This window comes from Ptychodera flava, chromosome 5 (genome assembly GCF_041260155.1).
Source record: "Ptychodera flava strain L36383 chromosome 5, AS_Pfla_20210202, whole genome shotgun sequence".
Classification (NCBI taxonomy): domain Eukaryota; kingdom Metazoa; phylum Hemichordata; class Enteropneusta; family Ptychoderidae; genus Ptychodera; species Ptychodera flava.
The window spans coordinates 28,389,368-28,395,737 of NC_091932.1; the positions used below are offsets into that span (position 1 = coordinate 28,389,368).

At 35.8% G+C, this 6,370-nt stretch overlaps 1 protein-coding gene across 1 annotated transcript in view; it reads left to right on the forward strand.

Annotated features, from left to right (window-relative positions):
* LOC139133438 (5'-AMP-activated protein kinase catalytic subunit alpha-1-like) overlaps positions 1 to 6,134 on the forward strand; it is an 89,784-nt gene extending 83,650 nt beyond the window's left edge. Inside the window, exon 15 of the mRNA XM_070700033.1 lies at positions 3,435 to 6,134. The gene's annotated coding sequence lies outside the window, so the exon portion shown is untranslated. The remainder of the gene's footprint in view (positions 1 to 3,434) is intronic.
* The last annotated feature ends 236 nt before the right edge of the window (positions 6,135 to 6,370 follow it).

The following is a 6,370-nucleotide window of genomic DNA, read 5'->3' on the forward strand; positions in this document are numbered from 1 at the left end:
CACAAAACAAGCAAAACAAAATCGCAAAGTAACTGTCGACTTGCCCTCTATGTATGTGTGTGTATATATATATATATATATATATTATATATATATATATATATATATATATATATATATATTATATATATATATATATATATATATATATATATATATATATATATATATATATGTTCACGTACACATAGATTTTGTTTATCTCTAAATTAATTACCGTTTGGCTAGTGTGCTTGTTATTAAGAAGGAAATATGAAATTTTATTTTTTGTGTTTTTACAGAATAAAGAATAGAGAGGGTATGTGACATAATTGTCTCAAAAATGCAAATGCATGGCTCATGTAATGCCTGAAATAAGTCATTTTAGTTGCAGCTTCTTATTGGCTTTATGTTCTACACGCTTCATTCAGATTCCCTGGCCATAATTACAAAACCACCGCCAACTATCAAATCAATCCGGTCCCAGGCCCAGGAACCTGTACCGGTGTTTGATTTGCTAGACAGTCAAAATGTTCAGGCTGTCAAATTTCCGGCACAGAAGATCAAAAAGGTCGGCTGGACTCCCGGTTCTGACAAAATGCATGTGAGTGATCATCACAGCCACGTAAGCCAAACCATGGAAGTTTGCATGTTGGCCCCAGAAACTGTGAAATTCTACGACAGCGTTTTCTTGAAAGGTTTGTCTGAACCAAACTTATGGTGAACTAATTAAGCCATTGCTAATGGTATCTCAACTCCAAAAGATAGTAACCAACAGTCCCTCTTACCCCTGTAAAATAATTCATGTTTTCCTCCTTCATAATAAATTTGAAAAATTACACTTTTGATCAGTTCCATAAAAACTTCACCTCAAAAGATAAGTCTCATTATATCATGTTGTACTCACCACAATCTGCTTCATGAAATTATCATCAAACCTTTTTCACCTAAGTTCATTGTTTTCTGATAATTTCCATCCCATGGCTACAAAACACTTGCCATATTTCAGGGAATACATCACATACATACCAGAAAACATCGTAGTTGATGGGGGCAACATAACAACTTCATGCATGCCTGCAGCTTCGTACTTACATACTCATGATAATCTCATGCATTATTCATGATAAATGTGCAATATCCAATTAACATTATGAATGACAGTTTTTTGTTTTGAACCATCGGCGATACAGGAACTAGACATACAACACTGTCAGGTGTAACTACATGTATATCATCTGGAGGATGCATTCTGGACATGAGTTTAACTGGATGTGTGTGGATGCGTAGTATCGCTTTGCCTGCATCTTGCCTCCTTCCGGACAATGTTTCAACTTTTGCAGAGTTGATTCGTTTGTGGTCGACTGATATTAATGCTTAGATGATAATTACACCTGACAATGTGTTGGCAACTTCTCAATCCAGACACCATGTGTAGTTCCTGTATTGCCACTGTATGCATGCAGAGCTTTTACCTATAACCTGTTGATACTTAAAGAGAAAAATAATTTTATTAAAGGCGTCTAATGGTGATGCATTACCGTTGCCAACACATTTAATTGAGTATGACATACAGTGGCCTTATTGACAAGTGAAATCAAGTGCAGAATGAAATTCAGTGTCTAGGGCCCATGTCATACCTTGACGATTTAGCAAGCGTACTCTCACGTATCAAGATTTCTCTAAAACGCTGGTTTGCTGAACTGACAACTTTGGGTGTATATATAGTGTATTCATAACATACTCATAGGTTAAAAATATGTTTTGGGTACGCTAGACAAGTATCTCGACGCAATTTTACTTATGGGTAACTTACAATTAAGTAACGTGTGAATGTGCGTCAACGAGCGCATAACCTATACCTACAACTTATCGCCCACACGTGCGGGACATATATACGCTGACATACATCGAAATGTTTTGTGCATGCACAAAACTTTTTGTTGACCTTGCCGTACTATGACGTATGCCAGTGTACTTCAAGGTGTTCTTAACTTATACAAAGCTTTTTCCCATACCATATTTGACATGCTCAGCATATTTGCCAAATTTTTCATACATTGTCATGGCTGGCTAAATCATCAAGATGTGACATGGGCATAAGATGTCACGCAATTGCACACATGCAGCCCGGTTGTGACATTTTGATAAGGAGCAGATTGAGTAGCTCTAATTTACAAACACAACAAAATTACTGGAAAGTACATGTACAGCTTGTCAATGTTATATTACTTACTTTCAGTTCGGCAAATTCAATATAACTTTGACTGTGAGATTCATAAATAACGTGGTCGAACGAACACCGATTTAAGTCATGAACATTGTTCAAAACTAATTGAATCGAAGCAGCTACAAACATTTTAGGCAAGAGACAGATTCTTAGATGCAAGAATAAAAAATACCACATCAAAAATGTGCTTGATTGAATTATAAACCATAATACCAAACTCTTACCGTTAGAAATGATTGCCAAATCTTTGATTTCACACGGTTGCTGTCTCATGACAGTCAAATCTCACAAGCAAATGTTATCCTGCCTGTACTTGTTACTCTTGTATTTTGGACTTTTGAACGTGCAGACAATATTTGAAGCAACTCTGAAGCATTTAGAAACAAACAGTATACAAATGAGATTAGCGTTAGGGCAGGTGTTTGTGTATTTCCATGTAAAATTAACGCTGATATTTACCTGAAATGGATTTTGATAACATTGTTTTCAAATTGAGGGCTATATTTATGTTTGTAAGTAGCTCCTTGGTGTTCACTTGCATGAAAGATAAGACAAAGGTGTTGACAGCAGGCAGTGGCGGCAGGTTTGACTTGAAGTGTTTGACTAGGCTTTGACAATATCATCTTCAGCAAGAATGCAGATATTTCTCATATGTAGGGAAAAAGAACCAAAAATAAAATCAAAAATGAATTTTGTACGCAGTGTAAAGTGAACAATGAACTAGTACGGCATAAATCATGTTAAGATAGTACAGCAAGAGTTGTGACAAATTGGTAGTTATAGCCAAAAACAGTTCTAGGATATACTTGTTATTTCAACAGATTTGCTTTCACATGAATATATGTTAATGATTAGTGAATTTTAATGCAGACAAAGTGTTTGAAGGTGCAGATATTTTGACTGTTTTTCTAACTTGATGATTTTGCTGCTAATAAAATGGTCTTAAATTGAAATGTTTCAGTTAGTAAGATCAATAATTCATTCTATAATGGGTAAAATGATGATTCTTGGATTTTCTTAATTTTTGTTCATATCCATGAATTTGCATATATTTGAATATATGCTAATGAAGTAGATATTTTTAAGATGGACAAAGTTTATGAAGTGCACAATTTCTACTGTCTTACTGTACATGATGGTTTTGTTTCTGGTGAAATGTTGTGTGAGAGTTTTGAAAAAAATAACAAAAACTTTATTTTTCTTGTGATTCTCTTTTCTCTTCCAGGAATGGGACGCAGCATATCGTCTGCAAAGACAAGTTAGCAGTATACTGAAGGGTGCTCCTCATATCACACAGCTTCTTCAAGTTCCCAAACTTGAAACCTTTAAGTCTACTCTTTCTGCCAAATAGTCACAAAACTTTAGAGTGACCACATTTTGTAAACAAAAGTCTAAAACGTATTTATACTTATTTATCCTCATGGTGAAATAAACACTTCATCCAAAGTGTGTCAATTACTTACGTAGTCTTTACTATGCAATACTTTATCAGGGAAAAAAAACCGGTCAGGTGAAAAACTTTCAGAGGTAAAGACAAAGTTGAAAGGTCAGACTTGCAAGTTGAAGGTCAGAGTTGAATGTATTTGCTGTAGCCCGAAATTAGTTTGCGAAAAGTAAGTTTGTTTATAAATTTTCATTCATCAGTTATGTATTGTAATTAGCATGGCAAACTAGGTAACTTTGATTTATCAATTTTAAACATGATTCTTGTTTCATATTTTGCTTTATAAAATCAGTACCTTGTTGCCACTGACAAAACGTGGGGTATTTCGAACAGTTTATCAACAACGCCACCATCATTTGTTTATAGTCCGTCACTACAAATTTACATGTACAATTGGATTGATATTTTGTGGGAAAAATGACAAAGAAAAGTACAGCATAATCTGGGTTGGGTCAACAATTTTTTGTTTTGTTTACAAGTTGAGTTATGTATGGGCTGGCCTTGTGGGTGTACCAATGAGTACTGTTGGTGAATTACAAAGAAAGCCATTGTCCTCCGAAAGATGTACTGGCCTCCCCTTTCAAAAAGCAATAATGACAACAACAACAGCAGCAACAACAACAACAACAACTAACATATCTTCCAGAATGACAAGGAATTGGCAAATCAATAAGGTTGTAAAATGGCCGAGTTGCAGTGGACGAGAGTCTTGAAGTTAAGAAATTATAGACTGTCGACAGCAGCTTGTGCTGTTGTTGCTGTAAATGCTTCATTTAGTCCTTACACCTTGAATATTGTGCTAGGCACAAGCCTTCAACACTTTCCCTCAAGCCTTTGGCTTTCAATGGATGGGAAAATAAATAATTGCCACACCGGTTACTGTACGTCACAGTACTTTAGGCAAAGCAGGCACAAAAAGTAAGGTATTGTGGACAGTCTAAGTTGATTGCAGCAATGCAAAGTATTTTTGATGACACTTTCTTAAAATGAAGCCTCATTTATGACCAAGGAAAGTTTTTTCAAAAGCACTATAGTCTTTGATTATTTGAGTTGAAAATGCCTGGTTATTGTCAGTATTTGAAGAGATTCAAAACACTGACACCAGGGGGCAACTACCAGTATTATCCTGATTGTGTCACATTGCTTCCAAGGAATATATTCCAAGGAATATTCCAATAATGGTTTATTCCATAAATGCTTCATCCTCAAGGAGCAGGAAGAAGATCTCGATGGTTATTAAAGTCCCATACACCGTTGCCATGCTTATCGCACATGTGATAACATGGTAAAACATGATGTCAGTCACCCACAAGGTGCCGGTGTGGCACCTTGATGGTAACGTACATGTAGTTGATGAATTTTTAAAGGGCAGTGGTTGTTGCATTTAACACTGAAAAAAATTTTGTTGCTTCATTTGGTCAATGGAATTTCATCACTGCCTATGTATATTTAAATTATTTCAATTTTATTTCCAATTGTTGGATGTTGGCCGGAATTGGAAAGTACTGATCTGGGTCATGATTTAAATTTTCCTTTTGACTTAACCTACCTTTCTTATGAATCCGATGTCAGAAAATGATGTGACAGCTGTGTTCATAAAAGTGATGATATCAGAATAGCCTACCTGGCATAAAACACCTTCTATTCAGTAAATATACGTTTTCCACACCCATCAGAAAAAGATATTGATGAGAATATATCAGGGGTAAAATCTGTGACAAAGACGACTCAAGGAATTAAGGATCAAAATCGTGTCTGTGCAGGGCACACACGATACGGTAACAGGCTTGCTATGTAATTATCGAACTGACAGTCTGAAGTTGGGAATTGTTGATTTGGAAACAAACGCCCAGACAGTTGACGTCCATATTGCGACGCGTTTAAAGATGATCTTTACTAATTGGCAGGCTGGGTCAACTGTAACTGTGAAACAAATCTGGCTAGTATTTTCTGAGAGAGAGAGAGAGAGAGAGAGTGTTGGACATACTCAATGATTTTTCAGATGCTAGCCTGTGAAGTTGGTTGTACATGTCCGTGCAGTAAATCAGTCTGTTTCCAAAATGCATATGTGTGTATATATGCAACATGTATATAGTTGTGTCTTTGGTGCATGTGTCTTAAAGCTCCTTAAGCTGTAACTTTTGGCATTTGAGGAGTTGTATTTTTTGTTTGGGAAAATACATTTATTCCTTTTCCCACAAAGTCATGTCATGCAGACTCCCTGGCTTGGCATCACTCAATTTGTGGACACATCCTATATATGTGAACTGTCCATTGAATGCTGTTGTTGACAGCTGAAATCCTGTATTTGTCAACAAAAAATACCGCATTTTGTAGACAGTACAGTGTGTTTGTAAAGCTATAAATACTTAGCTTTCCAGGAAAGTTTTAGCACAGGAATAAGAAAAGGTGTTTTGCTTTACAGAATAAAAAATAAAGCAAAATGTCATCCTCAGTGACAGTCTACATTTACATCTACAACATATTTCACATGATTGGTATGTACAGCACAGGTAGATGTGATGTGTCAGTATGTGGTCATGTTTGTATATGAGTGCCATGTCTGTACGTCCATACGTGTTATGTCACCCCTGCATGTAAGTTTTGTCTGTACATTAGTGTGAAAATTAAAGAAACTGTCAAAATGGTTATTAGTAGTTCAAATTTTCTGCGATCAGTGTTTCACTTAATCTATACAGGCAGATCTGTTTCACTCA